Source organism: Phyllopteryx taeniolatus, chromosome 15, assembly GCF_024500385.1.
Source record: "Phyllopteryx taeniolatus isolate TA_2022b chromosome 15, UOR_Ptae_1.2, whole genome shotgun sequence".
Lineage (NCBI taxonomy): Eukaryota > Metazoa > Chordata > Actinopteri > Syngnathiformes > Syngnathidae > Phyllopteryx > Phyllopteryx taeniolatus.
In genome coordinates, this window is record NC_084516.1 from 6,297,213 (window position 1) to 6,321,267 (window position 24,055).

The 24,055-nt window shown below is 40.1% G+C and overlaps 1 long non-coding RNA gene across 1 annotated transcript in view; it reads left to right on the forward strand.

Annotated features, from left to right (window-relative positions):
* Nucleotides 1-24,055, forward strand: part of LOC133490341 (uncharacterized) — a 223,561-nt gene extending 199,506 nt beyond the window's left edge. Inside the window, exon 5 of the long non-coding RNA XR_009792174.1 lies at nucleotides 22,349-24,055. This is a non-coding gene — a long non-coding RNA (uncharacterized LOC133490341). The remainder of the gene's footprint in view (nucleotides 1-22,348) is intronic.

A 24,055-nucleotide genomic window follows, 5' to 3' on the forward strand; every position in this document is an offset into this window, starting at 1 on the left:
CGACTGGTTAGCACATCTGCCACAGATTTCTGAGGACCGGGGTTCGAATCCCGGCCCCGCCTGTGTGGAGTTTGCATGTTCTCCCCGTACCTGCGTGGGTTTTCTCCGGCCACTCCGGTTTCCTCCCACATCCCAAAAACATGCAGGTAGGTTGATTGAAGACCCGCATGGAGACAGTCACTTCTCAATTATTCAATTTGATCATTAGTTGTTCGTTCCTGAAGCTAAAAAATATATGCCTGTTAGTGTTGTTATCTTTCTACATGTGTTGCTTCGCCGTTTGTGGTTAAATAGGCGTTGCTTATGAGGTTAGAACTCTGCAAAACCAATGTATTCGTTAGCCCGTCTATGCCATTTGTTAGCATTTAGCTTAACGGACTTTCCTAAGGCAAAGCTATGTGGTTGTTTTAAATACACGTCTAATTCTTTTAGTTTTGTTTGACAGTCAACTTTAACTGGGATGGTCAATGAACTGCTTTTTTTTTTTCACCATACTGCACTCGTTTCTCAAATTTTTGCATGCAAGTCACAGTCGAACAACGGCTTGTTTCTCGGAAGAAGAAAAAACAAGATTTTTACTGCTCACTGCACTGTTTATGTGAGAGTGGAACAAATCTTTAAGGGGTTGCTGTGGTTAATTTAGTTTTTGCTTTGATAAATGCATATTTATTGAAAATAATCTAAAAAGTCGATTAAAAAAAAAAAACACCTCTAGAGTGTTGACAATAAAAAAAATAAACTGCCAGTGGATACTTACTATTGTCCTGATTAGTCTGACGTGTGTATTTTACGACCCCCAGCAGAAGCTATTGTGCTGTTTTAACACACAATACAATATGTTATTGTTGTCACTTTATGGGAGGGTCATGCAGAGCGTCCTCAATAGTCTGAAGGCAGTGAAGCTTCTTGGGATTATGCGCTTTACAGCAATAAACACAATTTAGAAGCATTCCCATCGGGGGGGTATTGTTTATACAAAAACAATAATGTCTAACAGATCACTTTTGTGCTCACTTTCTTCATCGAACTTGTAAAACCTTCCCAAATGAAATATGTTTTCCATCAAAATAGCCAGGATGTGTGTGTGTTTTTTCTTTTCTTTTAAAGAGTGAGACAAAGTGCTGCTGCTTGGCTCTTCTGATGTGGGATTTTGGGGGAAAGTCGGTCGGCAAACATGACTTGACATGACGTTTAAATACGACAAGTCACGATATGGAGCGTTTGCTGAGAGAATAATGTCGACTCTACCTTCTCTGAAAAGGAAAAGATGTTTTTACATAATAGCAAACACTATTACTCTTATATTACTATGTAATGCATGTCAAGGGAAATTGGCTTTTGCTCACTGGATACGTCAACCCTTTAAGCCAAATACTGTAAATGCCTCAGTTTTCCCCGACAGGAAAAAAAAATGCCTAATAATTATTTCAAGGAATTGATGCTATCGTTCACACGCAAAGTTGGGGGTGCTCCTAATTTACCATCTTCAGCTGCCAGTCTTGTACGTCCACTCAAGGCAGACGGGCCGACGCGCTTCAGAAGCCGCCCGACCTCGGTAAATCACTCTTCCTAACACAATTACCTCCCGCTCCCTTCCTGCGCACGGTTGAGTGCAAGTGTCGCCCGTCTGCCTGCCATTGTGTGCTAATTTTAGGCCCATTATTCTCCGTAACAAATGTGCCAAGGGCCGAGTCACTTTCACGTTAACAGTTTGCACCCCAAAGGGAAGTCTTCCCCCTCGTCGTGGATCAAAGGTCTCCTCTATTGTATCCAACTTCCTGCTTCTCATTTTAGGAACGCCGTCGCTTTTGGGTCTCGCGCTCTCGACATGGAACAAACCATTCGAGGAGTTGAGGGGATGCCACCAATTCTCCTGAAGGCCCCATGAGGCGTGGGTTCGTCTGCGCTTTCGATATCGTGTGTCCACAAGTGGAACAGAGTTCAATCTGGATCCCATTGTTGGGCTGCCGGCTCAGGTCTCCCAATGCGATTAAAACGCCTGGTCACGCAGATGGCGAATGATCGAGCCCCACGACTGAGATTTCCGTGACACCGCTCACTTCCTAATGATACCTTACCAGGTTGGGCCTGCAGATTATCTTCTCGTGATCTTATGCCGCCGCAATGCGAGCTCCGTGCCAGACTGCACCTCATTTTTCACGCGCAAGGTTTCTGCTTTGGCGTATCACCTCCAGTGAGTTACTGCGTTGGCCTGATGTAACTACGTGTCACAGGAAGCTGTACAGTGTAGCCGACCCCATCGCATGGGGATGCCTGACAGGCAATAAATAATCAGGGGGAACATTTTGCTCCCATTATGGCTAAAACAGCGACTGTTACTGAACCAGCACAGACAGGACCCCCGTCCGAAAAAGGTTCAAACCGTTTTGGCTCGCTAATTACAACGTTGATCCTGCGCTTTTTCAGCCTCGCCTCGCGCTCGTTTTTTTTTAACCCCACCCAAAAAAAAATCAGCTTGCAAAACGAAAACAAAGTGATAATTGCCAGCCACGTCAGGTTTGGGTAGCGCTCAAAATCAATAGGGATATTGCTTTGATTTTGAGAAATAATCCCTGAAATGCAGGATATCCTGGAAGAGAGGCATGTAAAATGTCTGCTAGTCTGACCGCCCGTCGTTGCGGAAAATCGCGCTGCACAAACATAGGTTGTTGGAAATGGAAGTGAGGTATTAAGTGCTTTTTTGGGGCAGTTTTTCCCCATTGAAATGAATGAAAATGCCAGTGAAACGGCACTCTACAATATTGTGTTTTATAAAAACATCTAGTGATAACATATTTATATATATAATGTAAAGAATTAAACACTTAGTGCATCGTGATTCATGATTAATTGTGGCTACTTCTCATGTGTGCTACTTGGCCATCGAGGGGGGGGGGTATAATATAGTCATGCAGATGCAAATGTAGAAGAATTTCACAACTACTGGAAATAACTCGGTAAACTGCAGTGTTCAAACTGTTTGTGTTCAAATATCCTTTGCTTAAAACAACACCGCCATGTAATTGCTTTTCGTTAGCCTGTCTATGGCGTTTTGCATTAAGCTGTGCGGACTTTCCAAAGGCAAAGCAATGCTGTTGTTTGTTAAACACAATGTTATGTTAATTAAATGTTAATGGAGGCACAGGCGGGGGCACTTGATTTTCAGATTAATATACGACAAAGGTTTTGAATATTAATGTTTGTCATCCACTAAAAATTGTGATTCAGAAAATTATTCTATTTCCCGACCTAAATAAAGTTCTTCAAATCCTTCTTGTTTTATCTAACATGTCATATTCCCTCAACGTTTACTGTAATTGATAAGAATATAAATCAACATTTAATATCGTTAATCCTTTCAACTACTGTAATACTCAAATCTTGGTGATGAAGGGCATCACTCGTGTCAGTCTCTTCATCTTCCTCGGCTGACACCGACAGCAGTGCTACTGCAACTGGCGAGAGCGTTTGTTCTTGGTGTTGTCGGTTACGTACATTCGATTGAAACTTTGGGGAGTTTTGATAAAAATCTGTTTTCCTCTCGCCCTCTTCCCTGCTCCACTTGGATAACGCTGCGTCATTTTTCTCACAACGCGCCAACAAGTTTGCATTGCTGCCCTCTTCCTGAACCAAGCCTGCGCATGCGCACTACGAAAATGGAATAGTCCATTGCGTGAGAAGGGAGGCGGGAGCACTCGAAACGATCATGATAATAATATGTCACGATGCATTTTCATGCGTAAACGACTGTGTTTTCTTCATGGTAAGTCCAGGAACAGCCGATATAGAGAGAATTTTCCTCTATGAGCTTCCATCCTAAAATGAATGGAAAGTGTGCGTGTACACAAATCAGACACACGCGCGGTGTACAACACAAAACAGCTGTGTGGTGTAATTCTGTGATAAACAGATATCAGGATGTGAGAAGAGTTTCCACCACACTCCACCGTGAGAGGAAGTCGCTCTCTGATCCTGTAACGAGGGACCGCACAGAAGGTGAAAGGCCCCGCCGATTGCCGACGGGCGGAAGATCGGCGTTGGGGGCGGGAGGGATTTGGGTGCGGCGGCCGTGTTCCGTGTGTCATCGTGCCCCCGTTAATGCGCGGCGTCCCCCGTGGGAGCGAGCCCCGCCGGGCCCACAGAGCGAGCGAGCGGTTTGCTCATGATACTTCAGGTCAAGCATTGCCCTCACGGCCACTCAGGCTGATGATTTCACAGAAAGCGTGTAGACAGCCCCAGTTAGCTCACCACTGGAGGAAATGTGTCTGCGTGACACCGGGAAAGAATGTCTTCCATCAACAATGTGTGTGTATGTGTATATTTAGTGAAAATAACTACGTATGGTCTTGTAAACTGTGACGGCGACGGGAACACAAATATTTCACAATGTTTTACTCTGAGGGGAAGAGAGAAAAGTGGGCAGTACTGATAACTACAGATAAATGGGTTTTTTTTCCAAATCCGGAATGATGTTAAAAAGTAAAGCGTCACGATGCAAAATGACTATCTGTAGTTAAGTTGCGCTATAAGACTGATTGATTACACCCAAAATGATTAGTTAAGTACTCACTCACAGGTTTTAAAGGTTTTTTCATTTATTTTTTCAAACCTTTAACATGCATTTTCCCTTACTTTATTGTGATCTTTTAGTGTAAAGTAAATATAATAATCCTCCCTTTTACCAAATTTTGAGAAAGAAAATACAATTTGAAACATGGGTAATTCTAAAAAAAAACTTTTCCCACTACGGGCACATTTCAATAACTTAGAATATTGTCGAAAAGTGTATTTATTTCAGTACTCATACATTATATAGTTATTATTATTTATATTATGTATTGCATTCAAACCTGATCCTTTTCCAAAAATGTCACAAATCAGACTATTTGAAATTTTGCCACCAAAAGTACATTTTCATGATTTCAAACCAGGGATGGGGTTCGGTTATATTAGTTTCATAAAATACAGTCGTCTTATAAAAATACTATGTATTACTTATTATTTAGTATTATTAATTAGTTAATTTTATTATAGCGGCACGGTGGACGACTGGTTAGAGTGTCAGCCTCACAGTTCTGAGGACCCAGGTTCAATCCCCGGCCCCGCCTGCGTGGGTTTTCTCCGGGCACTCCGGTTTCCTCCCACATCCCAAAAACATGCATGAATTGGAGACTCTAAATTGCCCGTAGGCATGACTGTGAGTGCGAATGGTTGTTTGTTCCTATGTGCCCTGCGATTGGCTGGCAACCAGTTCAGGGTGTACCCCGCCTCCTGCCCGATGACAGCTGGGATAGGCTCCAGCACGCCCGCGACCCAAGTGAAGAGAAGTGGCTCAGAAAATGGATGGATGGATGGATGGATGGATAATTTTATTATTTATTTTTTTTATTTTAATGGTAAGTTACCAATGTAGAGATAAAAAAATTTATTTGCTTGACACTATTTTCATTGAACTTACTGTATATGTTTTCTGCCTTCACAAAAAAAAAACAATAAATTAAAAGCAGTTAATTTAATTCACATTTTGGATCAAACAGTCAACATGTCATTCTCTTGATTTCATGTTTACTTTGAGATTAAACCTTAACTGGGAGCGGCAACTAACAGCTTGAAGTTCACCATCTGCCAAACTGCTGCTTGTTGTGAATTGAATTGAGTCATAACCATAAAGCATAACTATGAAAATGAGTTTAACAGCTTTGCAATAGATCGTGCGGGCGTAGCTAATAAACTGGCCAGTGAGCCTTTTTGATATTCCAGTTTCTTTCGGACGCTGGCTGCTTCTCCACCTACAGCAGCCTGTAGACACGCCCTCCTCGCTAGCATGTGAGGAGCTGTTATAAGCACTGTGGAGTGAAACAAACACAGACAAATTGACTTTATCCTCTTCTGCAAAGTTCAGGGGTCTGAAAGATGGACGTACGCGGCCAGACGGGGGGCGCAATATCTCTGAGCATGTGTACGTCACGGGCCATCTCATGGCGCACGGCAGCGGGATTTTGAGGCCGGCGGTAGCGGCGGCGGTGGTGGTGTGGCATTGGCAGGGGGGAGGGGTCATTGTGCCTCCGGGCAGGTGGGGGTGGACCCAGGAGTTAATTGGTAGTTTGGGCTTTGACGGTGAGTGGCGCTGACAAGTCTGTGTGGCCGAGCCCGGGCTGCGCATCCACCGCGTTGCAGGGCACACGTGGCGGCGACTGTCGCAGCTCGCCAAGCGCCGGCGAGAGAGGCGGGGAAAGGGCCAGCAAGGAGAGGGAGGATGAGGATTGAGGACGAGTTGATGGAAAACAAGCCGCCCGAGTGCAGACCTCCTCCAAGGACGATCAGGGAGGGATTCTCAAACTGGGGTCGGCGAGCCGTGGCTTGAGGGCCCGCAAAATCATGTCTGATCCGTTCTTCTGGCATTCACAGCTCAAAAGCGTATCGGCAAGTGTGGCTCTTCTTTCCCACGTGCGAGGGCATTACAGGAAATACACAGAGTGGTCCCTTAAGATACAAGTTTAATTCACAAAGTGACCACGCTCGTAACTCAGAACACTCACATCTCAAATCATCTTTCCCCTAGAAATGCATGGACATTCGTTACAGCCTTCCCCAAAAAAACAAAACAATGGAAGGTGTATTTTATCAGGAACAATAGCACTCCAAAATATTGTACTTTATAAAGACATACAATAAAGACATAATTAAAAACAATTAAACCGTTTTTTGTCATGCTGCATCAGTCCTTGGCAATCCTTGCCCAGATTCAGCAGCCAACTACTGCAGGCGAGCGTGTCCTGCCTCAAACTCAAATGGGATTCATAATAAAGCTTTGTTGAGATGGGCCAAACTCCTCTTTCAGATCATCAGTACGGCACTAATATTAGTTGTTCTATGCAGAGGATAAAGAATATATGACTGTGAGTACTGTTGTGTTGTCTGTCTACATGTTGCACTGCAACATAAATGCTAGTTTGTATTAGCAGTAAGCTAGCGGGGCCGTTCATCAGGTATTTTTGGTTTGTTTTAAATATACAAGATTTAATTGTCTTTGCTTTCTTTCGTTTGACAATAAACTTAAACTGGGATTGGTAATAAACAGCTTGAAGCCTCTTTTTGATGAATTGTTCACTATTTGCCGAACTGCTTATTGTAAAGTGTGTTGAGTTGAGTTCACTGCCACCATACAGCTCTACAGAAGGAGCAGCATAATGTCCACTGAACTGAAAAAAAAAATGTGGCAAAAATCTTGTCTAATACTTTACATTCTATTTAGTTACTCTAGGATATAAGAGAGTGTTATGTTTCTTATGTATATTTAAAAAACATTTTTAAAAATTACACGTTGGGGGGGCTGGAATAGCTTAATGGCAATTCTATTCATTTCATTGGGGAAAGATAATTTGAAAGTGTTTTCAGTTACAAACGTGGTCATGGAATGAATTAAACTCATAGGAAAGCACCACTGTATATTGACTGATATGTGCTGGTTAATAAGCGAACAACTTTGTGCAGAACATTTGGCGCAACATGAGTGTTTCACCAAGGGAGAGGGTGGGGGGGAGGGCTGTGGGGTCTTGAGAGGCTGTCGCGTTAGAAGCCCGACGCTGGGGTGACTCACAGAGGCCTCGCTTCTAATTGTAGCCCAAGGAAAGCGTTGCAGCCGGGGTGTGGGTCAGCCGTGGGCCCCGAGGAAGGTTACGCTGGCTCTCTTAAACCTGTTGTTGCCCGGCGCTCACATAAAAATGACACCTCGTAAATATGGACAGCCCGGGAGTTTGTGAGGCAGCGCAGGGTCGCTTACTTGAGTGAACCCTGCCCTTTGAACTTGCACTCACCTTGATCCTGCTGCCAAGTGCCTGTTAGCTTGTTAGCTTACATACTGCGCGGAATGGGTGAAAAGCAGCTGCGGAGTCGTCGCTTTTCGAGTTTTAGCACGGCTGCGTAGTGTTTTGGCGAGATCTGCGTTGAGGTCCCGCTAAGGAACGGAGGTCAGAGGCCAAGCGGGCGTGTGCGTCTTCCTCGGCCGGACCAGAGGAGACCAACACCACCGTGAGGCTGGCCGGCGGGGACGCTCTGATGGTCCAATCCAGTCAGATGCGCTGGGAAACAAATTTGTTTTTAACAAAAAAAAAATAATTATATATATATATATATATATATATATATATATATATATATATATATACAAACTGTACAATGTGATAAGTTAAATATCACTTTACCTCTTAGCACATGGTTAATAAAAGGTCCATAAAAGGCATGTGAGCGGATGTTCTCTAAAGCTGGAGAACTTGCATGAAGAAAAATGGAATTGCCCGAATGCCAAGGCATTAGAAAAACTTTCTAATCTAATCTAAATCTTTTTAAATAAATAATTCTATAAATAAATGTAGAAGCCTGTAGATAACTATAGATGTAATTTATTGTTCTCAAATATGTAGCGGAACTGTGTAAGGATTCAGGCTCATGTCCCTATTGCGTTTTCCAGCTGAGAAATAAGCATCTATAGTCATCTGCAAGCTTTTGTTACACAATCTATTTATGTATATTATTTCAATAATATATAATAAATATATTGAAATGTATTGAAATGTACCTGTATATAATAAAACTCCTGACCTCAAAGACTGCCTGCAGCCAGGTTGGCATTGCCAATATGAATCAGTTCTCAATTGCCTCACCTGGATGGTTTTAAAGGTATCAAAAATATTTGAAATTTACATTAAGATATAAAATAAGACATTGAAAGCTTGAAGTCCCAGATCCAGTGGGTGTCACTAAGGAGCAACATCACCCTCATTTGCTTAGGCTACCCTGAACTTAGTAGTTCTGTGTTCAAAGAAAATCAAAACAATTATGAGAAATAAGCCATAACGTTAAGGGGATAATGTCAAAATGCGGTGAGAATGAAGTTTTATTTTAAGGAAAAAGGGAATAAAGTTTCAATGGTATGAGAAAAAGTTAAACTTAAGAGAATAAAGTCAACAATTTATGAGGTTAAAGTAGCAATATTAGAGAGGGAAAAAAATCATTTCACAACAATAAACAAAATATTTTATGAGAATAAAGTTGGAATAGTATGGAAAAAAATGTCATATGGAACAAGAATGAAGTCAATATTTTGTGAGAATTAAAAAAAGTTCAAATTTGAAGTGAAACTTCTGCAACCTTAAGATCACATTTTACAAAAAATAACTGTTACAGTATGTATGAAGACAGAACAGGAAGACATAAACTTGATCTTTAACAAGAGCAAATTCCAAGTTTTACAAGAATAAAGTTGTAAATTAAAAGAAAAAGAATAGTCAATATTTTATAAGGATAAAATTACAATATTTGAAGAAAACAGCAAAAAATTAATGAGTAGAGGTTTAGTATTCCAAGAAACACTTTTTTTTTTTACAAGAATAAATTAATACCTTTGAGAATAAAAGTGAAATAGTATGAGGAAAATAAGGATGAGAAACAAAGTATTTTACAAGAATAAAGTGAAAATATTAAAACAAGTTATAAGGTCACAACAACAAAAATCTCATTTTTACAGGTTCAAAGTCATCATTTCACAAGAATGAAGTCATGCTATTAAAAAAAAAAAGTCATGAAGAGAATAGAGTTGTAATATTGTGAGAAAAAAATATTTTAAATGAAGTTTACATTTATGAGAATTAAAAGAATTCACCACAGAAAAAGTCATACAAGACTGTTAGTTTGCCTGCTCATTTTTCTCATAATATTGCAATGTATTTTTGTTCCATTACAACCTTTTTCTAATATTCAAATGTTATTCTTATCAAAGGCCATTGTTTGTTTTCTGTCACCCATCAACCACCCTAGCCCCAGCCTTAATGCAGCACGACACTTCAATGCATGATATCCATCTGATTTATTGGTTCTCTTTGGTACTTCTACCGACATTTGCAACATTTCCACTGCAGTTGGAAGAATAGGGCCCTGAGACTTAAAATAAATGCTGCTGGTAACTAATAACAGCTGTTTAATGGCTTAACAATATCCGAAATATGCTGATATAGTCTGCTGCTGTCAGCGCGAGTGCAGGAGACATCGGAAGGACGATAAACAAAGCGTGTCCTTTGGACAGTAAATCATCGAACATCCTCTACTAATAGACAACAGGCGCCAATTATAAACGCGGGGGCAGGGAGTGCAGTGTCTGTCCCACTGGATCCCGTTGATGACACGCTGTCTTTTCTTTGATAAGTAAAATAGCCACCAATAACATTGTACTTTATAAAAACATACATTGATGACAATTTTAAAGAAGGTAAAGAATTCAACAGTTTTTGCTACATTATTATTTTTTATTTTTTTTTGCTTGAATTCAATGGACAATGTGCTGCTCCTTCTGGTAAATGGGCTTTCACTTGTAAAACGCTTTTCTACCTTCAAGTTACTCAAAGCACTTTAATGCTTTCTTCTCATTCACCTATTGATGACTCAGCATCAGTATCTTGCTCAAGGACACTTTAAAGCTATAATTAGGGATGTCCCGATCACCGATATCGCAGCCTTGAATTTTGGCCGATACCGATATACTGTCGATGTCAGCAATAATCATACATAAAGGTCTACGATGGAGATGTTTTTAGCTACAGGTACTTGCAACTTGTTAAATATTGTCAAGTGTAAAAACAAACAGCGACTGTGCTAAATAGACGACTTGATAAATCACGCGATGTTGACATCGATCTGCGCATGTCACATGTCTGTAAAGCAGCTGTTCCGATGAAATGTAGTGGCCCACGTACTGTAAGCGCTATAGATCCCGTCACATGTAAACAGAATGTTGACAGAAAAGTCTGCATGTAAACCCAGCTACTGTTGACACAAAATGTTCAGGTTTCTTCTAGAAAGTTAAAAAAAAAATGTCAGAAAAATCCTACTGGAACCCAAGTGCCATTTATTTATGTACAAAAACACTAGAGTTCAACCAGAATAACAGCACACTCCAATTGTGTGTTTCTCTTAAGAAAAATGGATGACAAGTCCAGTGGCAGGCGACCGAGGTATGTTTTAGATGTTTATTCAGTTCAAGGGGAGTCTCATTTCTCTCCATCACTTCGCCCTCTTCCCTGGCCCATTTTCTCCCATCTTCGCTTTCCCGGGGACCGACGTGGGAACAAAAGATGCACATTTAATGCGGGCCAGACATCGGGTCGCAAGCGTTTGATGTTCCCGTCGAGTGGCCTCCTGCACTCGGCGGCCGGCGTTTGGCCCCGTTCGGCTTTTCCGTCTGACGGCTATCGGCTCGCGCGATATTCAAATTGGGGCCGCAGAAATAAGCTGATGGCAGCTGCCGTACGCCACAAATAATGTTTGCGATGCCAAGGCCCTCATTATCTCCCTGAGGCCTCAAGTGGAAAGACAAAGCCTGGTGGAGAGAGAGGGGGAAATGCTTTTAACCTCCTTTATGCTCACTTGTTGTGTGCTCCTCTTCACTCTCATGTGCCACTTGCAATTCCAATTATTGCGAGCAGCAGCCGCCGCACAGACATATGAATAATGACGGCATTAGCCGAGACACTCCTGAAGACAATTCGTCTTCCATATGCAGTCAGAGCCTTTCAAGTTCCCTCATTGTTGACCTCAGAAGTCCATCGGAGGACCAACAATACAGAAGAGCTTTGATATGGCAAAGATTCACACGCTTTAAGTCACACTGCGACGCAGGAGTTCAAACGTTTGTTTGATTTTGTGACACTTTTTCTGGAGGGGCAGTGGCGGTAAAACAAAAAGAAAAATGTGATAAGACAAGAATAATAGCTACACTGAATAGTCCTAACATTATGTGTATTGTTAGATGTTGTGAAGCTTAACATGTCCACCCTGTCATAGTGAAATATCAGTTGATATGAAAATCTTTCAAAATATATTCATTAAACGGTACACAATCCACTTGCTAACTGAATCATGTTGCTAAGTGCTCGTCAAATGCTAACATGAGCCAAAAATGTCCGCCCTGTCATTGTCAGCAAGTTCACATACTTTGCTGTTTGCATGTCCACAGTCTACTCGCTGTTAATTTATTTACAAAAATAAAAACAGCATAACATCTACTTCATACAGTGGATATGAAGTGCAATGGAAAATCTCAACTTTTGGGGGGTGAAATGAGTCTCAATGGCACCTTATGACGATATGGACTCTACTGCGTTAGCTTCTTGCTAACATTTTATGAGAATAAAGTCGTATGGTACAAGGAAAAAAATTGTAGTAGGATGAGAAAAGCCAGAAAAAAAGATTTTACAAAAATGAATTCAAACTTTTAAGAGACTGAAGGTCTAAGATGGAGATAAAAGCGTTTTTACAGGTATAAATTCACAATTTTATGACAGTAAAGTAGTAATGTTATAGTCATTTTACAAATGTAACTGTTATGAGAATTAATTTAAAGAAAAAATCATATTTAAACCCTTAAATACTGTTGTTCATTTTCCATGCACAAGTAGTATACTGTAGTCGTGGCTATAATGGGCGCCAATGTTTTTGGACATGACTGTTTAAATAGATGTATAAAATATATGTACGCTTTTTTTTTTCCTGACATGAAATCAGACTAAACTTTTCCTGTATGTAATGCATGCCTGAGTATTGTTAAGTTGTCCGTCTGCATGTCCTGCTGAAACGTGTGTTCAAATAGCCATTGCTGAAACCATTATAACGCCACTACATAGATAGTATTCTTTAGCCCGTCTATGGCGTTTCACATTATGCGTCAGTATTATTAATGTGACTGTAGTTGGTTGTTTTAAAGACAACGTGTTATTCCATATATTTTATGTTTATTACAACAGTCATCTTGACGACACTTTTTTGCCAAACTGCTGCTTGTTGTCAAGTGAGTTGAGTTCACTGCCACCATAACGCACACATCCATCCAGCCATCCATTTTCTACCGGTTAGCCGAGGTCGGGTCACGCACACATATCTCAAATATTAAGTCAAAGCAACAAAACCAAAAAAATCAGCCCAACGACAGGTACCTACATATGACTGCTATTGCTTCGGTTTACTATGTTCTTCATTATTTTGTTTATTTGCATAATTTTTAAGAAGACGAACATTGAACTGCTTCAGCTGCTTCGACTTGGCAGGATGTAGCGGCACCCCGATATGATATATTTGACAATAAACTAATGGCCTATTACAACGCATATGGACTCCTTCCAAGTTTTCCCGACGTTAACAATGCTTGGCGGGGATCATATTCCGCACTTTAATGCGAGGATTAAGCCGTGCGACTCGTATTCAATGGGGACATCTGTCACAGTGATGTATGCGACAAAAATTGTTACACAAAGACGGGAAATAGTTGAACAACTGGCTTGTATGTTTGGTCTGGTCATCTTAATGTTGGGGATGCGGGTCAACATGTGTCACCCTTTGAAGTCCTGAGTCACTTGGATGGTTCCTTCCAAGGTGCTGCTTGACGCTGACTTTTACAGCTTACGAACATATCTGTGTCTTTTTCGAAGCACTTGAGAATGTACAAACGGTTAAACAGTACAGTAATTATGGGGTGCATTTGTTTGAATTGATTAACCCCTAATGTACATGTAATTACATGTGGCAGAGTCGGAAGGTTTTAAGGAAAGCTGGTCAAAGGGCCATATTTACAGTAAATTCTAAAACTGAAAAATGGTGGGGGGGGGAAATACTTAAATAATAACATTCATTCTCTGCTCCGTTTGTTTTATTTCTAATTAATGTTTTTAAAATAATTAACCAGCTATTTGATATAATGTTAAAAAAATGGGAAAGGTAAACTTATTTAGCTTACTATTATTTTATTTACAATAAATACATTTACCAAGTCTACATGACACTTGAAAAAATATAATAAATGCCTTTTGATTAACCAACTTTAGGAAGAAATAGCTACATTAATTCAAGAATTAAGATAAGGCAAAGATATTCTTTTAATAATACCCAGAGGAGAAATTTTGGTGCTACAGCACAGGAGATGCTATGAAAATTTTAAATAACAATGAATAGATAGAATAAAAATAAATGGTAATGGTAATATACAAAATGACTTTATCAAAGGTAAAGTGGCATGGAAATTTTATCTATTTATTATTATTACTAGTATGATTATGATTATTATTTATGCTTCAAATTATTTTTTTTATGATGAATGTATATTTTCCATCTTATATAATTTAGGAATAAAAAAAAACAGGGGGTACAGCCTCACAAAGCCAAGTCTCCGTAAAGCACATGGCGGGGGAACGTCCGAAGTCTTTCCTGGTCTTTATCAGAAGATGAAGCTTGCCCATTTTGTTGGGTAGGGAGTGTAGATTCGCGAGGTGGTTCGACGGAAACGTCAATCTGTATCCTCTCTTGCGGAGTTTCACCTGGATGCCGGCTCGCTTCCCCCTATGGCTCCGCCTCCGTCATGCGCCAAAGACCGTGATCGCTGCTCCGGTAGGTAACTCGGGGAACATACTGAGCGGATTTGCGAAAGTTGGTGAAAGAAAGTCCGGAGTAGCCTCCTTGATGCTTAGCAAGTCTCCTCTTGTGTAAGTGAGTCGTGTAATGTCTCCAAAGACAAACAAAAAACACAAAAACAAAAAAAATTCTAAAACCGAGGCGTCCACATGGTTAGGCGCCATCTTGTCATAAAAAACATGTTACAAAATGTTTGGGGCGACTGACTGGCACGAATTAAAGCATTTCCATTCATTTCAGTGTGGAAAGATGATTTGAGATGCAAGTGTTTTGGGTTACGATTGTGGTCACGGAACTAAACTTTTAAGTCAAGGCACCACTGTATTCCGTCCAGTCCATTTAAATCTAGCAGCTCCTTCCTAATGATGTGTGTCAGGCAACAATGAGAGGAAGAGCACAATGTATGCGCGAATGTGCGCAGTAACAAGCATACAAAAATAAACACACACACTCTCAAGCAAAATACAAACATAATGCACCATACACATTTGGTGTAGCGGTGGCAGCTGCTTGTTGAACATGTCAGTCTTTGATCAGGCCAAGTGCTGAGGGCCCGAGTGTGTTTTCCTTGCGGAGATGAGGGAAGGAACCGCCCGCGTGTCATCCACAAACTTGTTGTTGTTTTGTCCGTCAAGCGGCTCGCTGGAAATGTGAAGTGTAGTGTGGCGGCTAATGAGGGTGTTGAGTTTTTTCCCTCTCAAAGAAGATGCACACGCTGCATTAGAGCACAAACAGTAGGAGGGGGCGAGATGTGACCCATCACTCACATGCGGGGAAAAAAGCCTTGTGATTCTCGATGGGCATTTTCTTTGTACGATACAGGTGTATCCCAATACAATGTTCCACTGCCATATCGACGGCGATCGTTTTTATTTATTTTTTTTTAAATGGGTTTTTACTCTACATTGGTGCCTTGACATACAAGTTTAATTTGTTCTGTGACCACGCTCGTAACTCAAAACACTTGGATCTCAAAACATATTTCCTGATTAAAATAAATGAAAAAGCCATTAATCACTGCCAGCCTTCCCAGTTAACATGGATATTTGACTTTTAAAGCCGTCAATGGCAGTGAATGTGTTAATGGTACTGTCTCCCAAAAAAAAAGTCTGATAAACACATTTGAAATGTGTTTGTTGATAAGAAAATTGTACTCTATCACATTGTATGTCATAGTAACACTAATGATATAATTGAATAGAACGGAAAGAATTAAACCATTTGTAGCACATTTCAGTTGACATTGTGCTGCGTCTTCTGGTGTTGTGCGCCTTAGCCACCTGAGGGCAGTATAATACAGTCACACAGTTCGGATATACATGAGACAGTCACAGTTCCTCAGTTAAACTTAAACTGTAGTGATCTTAATCATTCTTCGCAGAGGATAAAGAATATATGCCTGTGTGTATTTTCCTGTTATCTGTCTACATTCTTCACTGTTTGTGTTCAAATATCCATGGTAACACAGTGACACCGATGCTATTTGTCAGCCCATCTGTGACATTTTAATGCAGGGATTAAAATTGCGGCCTTTAAGGCACAGTTATGTGGTTGTTTTAAATACACAAGGTGTAATTCTTTTTGAGTTGAGTTCATTGCCACCATACAGCGCTCATATCGCAAATTTCATCATTTTTTTTTCTCCTGTAATATTCTGATTTCTTGAAGTTGTTGGGGTTTTTGTTTGCTGTAAGCTATATTCATTCAAACTAAAAATGAATTTTTAAACTATAACTTTTCAGCTAAAAGGACCTTTTTCAGATAAATAATGTCAGCCCGTAGAACATTAAGGAAATTGAATTCATGTGTTCCGGAGTCAAAATGTCACCGTCATAAAACCGTTATTTCCTGCATGGGCAGTTTTGGAAGTGATATTTTAAAAAGACAAACGTTTAATATCTTTACAAAATATACAAATTTTGTCTCACACTTAAATGTGATGACAAACATACAAAAGGGGATTACTGCTTGTGCTTGTGAGGCGAGTCTCTTCACATAAATATCTGCCCAAGATGGAAAGATGCGTTCCTACGAATGAGATCCATTTCTGATTTGTCGTTTTCCTTTTGGAAAGACACAAAAAAGAGCCAAAGAAAAAGCAAAACACACCTGTGGAGTTTATCCTTCAGATCAAAGTCCCAGATGATGTCGTTTTGCTGACTTCAGTGGCTTAATTTTCCCATAGTTACCGCCGTATACTGTAAATTAAATGTGACGAGAAATATGTTGTCTCTTTATTAAAAAATAAATAAATAAAAGATGAATGTGTTATACAAATGTCAAAGGGTGAGGGTATGCTATGACATGCATGAGCCAATGTCATCCGCACATCAACAAGGGATGACAAAGAGACGACTGATCGCTGCGGAATATTTCAATCCACCCACAGCAGATGAAATGGAAGTTCATGTGCCGAGGACGAATTAGTGCCATCTTCATATCTCCTTTTTTTTTTTTTTCTTTTTCAACTGAATTTTATTAAAGACGACGCCTTCAATTTCCCTCCACTGCGATCAATCTCTTTAAGTGTGTCTAAGACTTTCCATTTGGCTGTCACTTTGCATTGGCGTCTTATCTTTGAGGAAGCCGTCTCGTCCTGCCGAGCCGATGGAAGTGGCGTGGAGGTGTGCCACTCGCCGATGCTTTGATGGCTGAAGTGTCACAATGGAGCAGGACCACCAGCTGATGGCTTTCAAGGCTGCGTGGTAAAAAAAAAAAAAAAATTAAAAATAAAATATCAAAAATTGTATATCATTTAGGATGGCACTCAACAGAGCATAGTCCTCCACAAAAGCGGGAGAAAAAAAACATTATGGCAGATTTTAAACTGTTTTTATTCACGATTGTTCATCACATTCATAAGACAATTCGTCGAACAGTCAAATGCAGTCTGCTACTGTAAATAATCAAACGCTATTCACGCTAAATAACCAAAAGACGCTGAAAATACTAATACAGTGAGCCCCCGTTTACTCGCACTTCGCTCCTCCTGCATATTTTTGTGTTCTTTCTGTAACGCCCTGCGATACCACAAGATGGCACTGAAGTCCTGTATAATAGGAAAGTAGTAATTGCTTTCAAGCAAGTATGTTCAAGTGTATTGTTGCAAGATGAGTGTTTTGGAACATAGATTTGTGGAATATTTACAGTTTATTTCAACTTGTAACGGGCAATCCATCATATGCGGAAATGGTCCTCATATGACCAAATCCGGAAAATGGGATTGCTAACAAGCATGACTACGGTTTGATTACATGATCGTTTGAAGCGTAACTTGCTAAAATTTTGTTTTATTTATGGCTGGTGTCTTTGGACAAAAGTTAATTACATGTATATCATTTATTTGTACAAATGGGATATGATATAAGTAAACATGAACGAAGCCCAAACATCGAATATTGTAATCTTTGGTGGCTGACCTCTTGTGCTAAAGAAAGACATTGTAGAGCCCCCCTTTGCCATTCAGCCCAACCGGGAGGAAGTGCTTAGACCCGTTTTGCCAAATACAGAAGTAGGATGTGCACAAATTTTGGAGGGGGCGTCAATTACACGCATTTGTTCACTATTCGACGCAGGATTTGGTCCTTATCCCCCACGAATAGCAGAGGTTTACTGTATCTTATTGCTAAGCAGTGTCTGGGTAGAAATCGTGTTTGGTGCCAAGATTAGCTGCTCCTGAAATAACGTGCATGAGAAAAAAACTATCGTGAACAGAGTACACAAAGACTGCAGAACCATTTGTAGATGTTGTTTTTCCCAACCTTTAATGAAACCATGTCATTAATTCTGATAGTTGTCGGTTGCCGTGGGTAAAGTTCTACTCCAGTCCTGTAGGTGGCAATACAACTCCCAATTGCGCTAATTGGAGTAGTTAGTGGAAGCGCTGTGCATGTTTTTCTTCAACAAATCTCCTCTTATTTATATGGCATAGCATGTTGAAAGATGGGACATCGTAGCCAGGCTCCGCCCCAACAAAGCAATTCTCTGTTTCGATTTCACTTATACTTTTATTGCACTTAAGGATAGCTTTGCTACAAAATTTACACACTGACATCAGTGTCGTAAAGTGACACAAGTGTCATGATGTTGCCGTGTGTTGTAGCAAACAACTTCTAGTATGAATAAAGGTCTTGTTAGCACACTTTTCAACAGCCAACTTATATTCTTACATTTGAACCTGTGCCGATGAAGAGTGTGTCGCCTCCTTTGCCTGACATTTCGCCGCTCCAGGGAGCCTTAAGGTTTGCCGACGGCAGCAGACGCGCGAGTTGAAAGTCCTCTGTAAATTGGCCTATTGGAAGACGAGATGTTTAAAACGAGATTAGCTATGAGTCGACAACAATGTGAAGTCGACTAATCAGTTCGACCCAAAGTTTGTACATGGAGGGGTCTTTGTTACGAAGTCCATTATGTTTGCTGTACAAATCACTGTAATGGTGCTGAATATTGGACTTGTTGTACCCCGCAGCTCCAAAAGGTACACGAACATGTTTCCAAACAGAAAAAAAATCCAGTGTGAAGGGCAGAAAAACAGAACTTTTGACAAAATCTCTCAGCCTGATGAAAGGCGGGAATAATCAAATTTGGATTTTTTTATTTATTTTCCTCCTCCTTTTTTCCCCCCATGAGGGAGAGCCAAGTCTAAGTGTCGGGTGTTGATGTGAGCAGAATGGACAGAACAAGGAGAGCTTTCTCCGGATGGAAGGCCCAAAACGAGGCTGGGGCGGGGGCGACCGCGCCGGATCTCGACATGGTCGCGGGGGAAAAAAAAAAAAAGCACGGAGGAGGGAACATGAAGCTCTTTTGTGGACGGTTGAAGATGCGGTGGTTGATTTGTGGCTCCAGTAAGAACGAGAGGAAACGAGTGAATTTATTGCGGTCATTTTGGTTTTATGTGTGTCTTATTTGCTGTACAGTACATGCAAAATCACTGCTCAGTTTTATCACACACTTTCCATGACTCTGCATACCACTGGCTTTGCGTATTTGGACAACGCGGTGCTTTTATCTGTCAATAAAAACAATGACAACAATATGAAACGCGAGCTTCCTCGGAGGAGACGCTGCGTGTGCGATAGTTTTTTAGGATATGAATCATCCATGTTTGGACAGGGGAGGTTATTACAACCATCATAATAGTCTCCAAACTTACTTGAATGGATGACAACAGGACGGTGATCGTGCCACACTCGCTGGCCACTTCATTAGGTACAATCTATTATGTAAAGATGATCATCATACCGAGAGATGTTGCTAATATTTTGCCTCAGTAATTAATATATTAGCACTCAGTAAGATGTAGTGGAGTGTATGTACGAATGTATATACAATATATGTATGTGTGTGTGTACATGTTTGTGTGTTTGAATTAGCATGATCATTTTTGTTTTGGATTGTGTGTGTACAATATTGGCAATATTTGGTAAATTTGTTTTTATTAGCCCCTGTTTTGAAAAAAAAATAAAAAGAACAACAACAATCAATGCTTTGACTAAAGATAGCTTATTTACTGTGAAAAATACATTATCTTTTTAAAAATATTGAATAAAATAAGACTTTTTGATTATGGTTATTAATTTTGTAGGCAATTGCATATGTAATCACTTCATTTATAATCATGCCAATGTTTTACCTTCACACACACACACACGCCTAAGTGGTGTGTGTGTGTGTGTGTGTGTGTGTGTGTGTGTGCGTGCGTGCGCATGACATTGTTGTCACTTTTTATTTCGAAACGCTAAATCTGGTTCAATGTTATATTTAGTTATTATACTGCAATATTTACACGAGCAGTAGCGATTTGTTGTGTTTGAAATATATTTGAAAGATAATCACATATGCAGTTAACATTTTGCGGTGTAAATGAAATGAAGTTTCTGTGTTTATGTCCTTAAAACGTGATTGCTGATGACATTAAAAACAATCATTACAAATTAGCAGGTGTTATTACACTTTCACGAATGTTATTGTGTCAAACTATTGCTTTGATTTTTATCGGACTCCAACAAAGTTCAGCTTTTACTGTAAGGGGAGAGAATTGGACCAAACGTTTTATTCATATTTTATTGTTGTCAGTTTATCAATCAATCAAATGTAATCGTTGTTGAGCAAAATTCTTTATATTCAGCAAAAATATTTTTCACATTCTCAGAATTCTCATTTGCAAAACATTTTCCAACTTCGTCATGAACTCAACCTTTTTCAAGGCATTCAAATCCTTAACTTGAAAAGGTTCATCGTTCTAAAAATTCCAACTTGACATTCCCCATGAGAAAATGTACCTCTATAATTCGTTAAAAAAAATCTTATGATTTGTTCAATTTGTCACATTCTCCACATTTCTAATTCATCCTACATTATTTCAGTCGAGCGTGGGCTCTTCAATTCTCAACCTTTTTTTTTTTTTTAATAGACATATAACACGTTCTTAGTGTTTTGTTTGTCTTATTGCTTTATTTCTATTGCACACGAAACCATCATGTCAAAAAATGTCTTGCAGGTCCCGAGCGCCATTCAGTGGTTAGTGGAAAAAAACACGCGTGCAGTCTTTCACTCCCAAGCGAGGTCGCAGTTGTATTTTTTTCCCCCTCCTCCTCTTAAATGACAACTGTCAGATTATATAGTTGATTTAAATGGATTATTTTCTTTCTGCGCCTTGTTTTGGAAATAGTGCAAAAACGAAAAAAACGAGAAAAAAACCCAAACAAAGCAAACGCAGTTCTCCCCCGAAACTCTTTGATTTGACGTAAGTTTGCACACATCACATCAGAAAGTCAAATAAACTTTTGAGTTTCAGTGGATGTCAAGAATCCAAAGCGTTTTAGCCACCCAAAATCCGTTTTGGGGAGGGAAAAGCCTTAATAGCCTAATTGGGGCCGACCCAGTCAAATTGATACAATAACATCCCGACCTTGTGCGCGTGCGTGCGTGTTTTCCCACTCTAATGACTTTTTTTTTTTTTTTTTTTTTTTTGAAGTCGTGGAGAAGCCGAGGAAATATTACATGAAGACTTGATTTGTCGTTGGTGCGCTTTTTGCGCGTCTCGCTCCTGAAGGGAGTTTGAAAACATGTCACCTCTCATTAGTGATGTCCACTTCTCCTCTTCCTCCTCCTCCTCCTGCATGCCTCCGATCGTATTTATTTGCACTTAAACACACACGCACGATTGAAAATATTACAAACACAAACGGAAATGTATTTTTTTTCTTTTTTTTTTAACTCAACGAAAAAATGGCTTTATTACTTGGTTGCATTAGCGGTGTTGTTGTTTTTTCAAACCTTATTTCTTCAAGTTAGAATTTCCTTTTTGGGAATCTTTTCCTTTTATTTTCAATTTAGTCGTTTTTATTTCATTGACTTCAATGAGCACTTTCAAGAAAATGTGAACTTTGCACACTTTTTTTTTTGCATTGATGCTATATTCACTGGCAAAACCCAACACTTTTGTGGTGTTCTTTAATAAGGTAAAAATAATCCAATAAGTGGATTATTTTTACCTTATTAAAGAATCAAATAATTAATGTTATTGTATTAGTTGTACAAGTAGTGTTTTCATGTGCAATTTCAAAACAAACTGTATTTTGAAACTATTGTTATTATTATTAGTATTATTAAGGATAAAATGAAAGATTTTCTGAATAGAGATTTGAAAAATATTTTTTAAATGTATGAACACTTTAGTGTTGATTTGATCAATATGTCTATCTGTCTGTTATCCTGTGAAGAAGTAGAGCAAATAGCGTTTTAGTCAGCGGCTTGACATGACTCTGTTGCTCCAAATGATGAAAGAAAGAGAAGACAAAAAATGAGGATCTGTCAAGCCGACCGCATTCTTGTCAGTGATGAGCCCACTGTCACCCCGAACCATTGAATCACTTTTTTTTCCTTCTAATTTCAGAAGAGGGCCTGCAAGTCTTTCAAAACAAGTCATCAATCTGCGTCTGACCTCTTGCATCTCACAACAGCAAAACAGCTTTTATATTACAACTAAGGATGTTTGTTTTTGTTTGCGTTTGACTGCTGTGCTGCGGTGGCAAGAGGGGAGCGAGGAGCTCGCTTGTCCGCCATTGGACGCCTTCTCCATCTCGCTTTGTCAGGGGCGTGTTGACGTGAGGAAACATCTGCTGCGTCCAAATAGAGAGCGATGACTGAAATTATATGCAGACACGGAGGCCTGCCAGCCCTTGTGGCTAATGTAATCACAAAGGAGAGGCTCCTTTTATTAAAAAAAAAAAAAAAACATGCTCAAAGTCTAGAAATGTAACTTGTGTAAATGTAAAAAAAAAAAAAAAAAAAAAGTATTGAGACGCTCCACTTGAATCAGTGAATTAGTTTATCAATCATCAGACTGTTGAATCAAGATCCATAATGGCGTTGTTGGAGGACTCTGGTGTGAAAGAACTTGAGAGCTTCGAACTCGCCGCTAAATAATCCCTCATATTCGCTGTTCACTGCTCGCAAATTCACTCATTTGTGTTGCTGTTGTTTTGTTTGTTTGTTTGTTTGTTTTCCCTGTGGAGCCAACCACTGAGAAACTCCAGTTGTGCTTTTTCTATCACGGCCTAAGGTGCCACAAGATGGCGCCAAAGCAGAGGTTAATAAGAAAGTAGTAATTGATGACAAGTACGCATGTTTTGGTTTTTTTTCGTTTTTTTTAGCTCGACCGAGGGTATGTCGGAGAGGAGCTAAGTTTAGCCTGGGTTGTTAGTGGAAGTTACTGAGACAGTTTTGTGAATTTTTCCCATAATCCAACCACCAGTATGCCATTTATTTATAAGGATAATTTAAGATAGGTTTGAAATAATATCAGAGTGTTTTGAGATCATACTTTGTGGTTAGTTCAGTGTTAGCGACTGCTCCTTGCGAGTGTTTTCATTTTGTAGTTCTGTGTTTGACTGTTGACTGCCCCATTGAAAAAAACTGCATCACTAACACTTTTTTTTTCTTCACTCGGCGTATCTGAAACTCGCTCATAACTCAAATTTTGAAAAAAACAACATCAACAAAAACAATGGCTTGTAACTTGAAAGCCATTAACGTGCGCCGACCGCGTTGCCTCACCTCCACAGTCTCCACTTGACTGCAGCGCTTCCTTTGGTGCTGCCCTTAGTCTACTCTTGGATAAAGTGTGTGTCCTTACCATTAGCGGTAAATCCAGGCATTCTCGTATCACGTTCCAAGTGATTTTGGCAGTTTCCCGCTGTGCTATTTTGAAGTGGGGGGAACGGCGAACCCCAAACGAAGCAGCTTTGCAGCAGAAAAGCGTCACGACTGAGATTGCGGGCCCGGCGCTCACATCTCGAGTGACGAATCAGAATAGCTGCAAATTTTCTCCACTTCCTGTAGGTGTAGCCGCCATGCGTCCCAGATACTTTTGCATATACAGTCCAGTCCTCTTGCGGATGCTTGTGTGAATTCGACATTGCCCCTGGCAGTCTGTCCCCCACCCCCAACCCCACTTGAATGGTCCTGGTTGCGCCGGTCCACTTGAGTGAAAATGGAATTTTTTTAAAGGTGGGGGCCATGTTTCACCTGGTCGGTTTCCACTCGGCAACAGCAGTTCGCCCGATGCTTTTATGATTAGGACGGTTAAATTAGAAGCAGA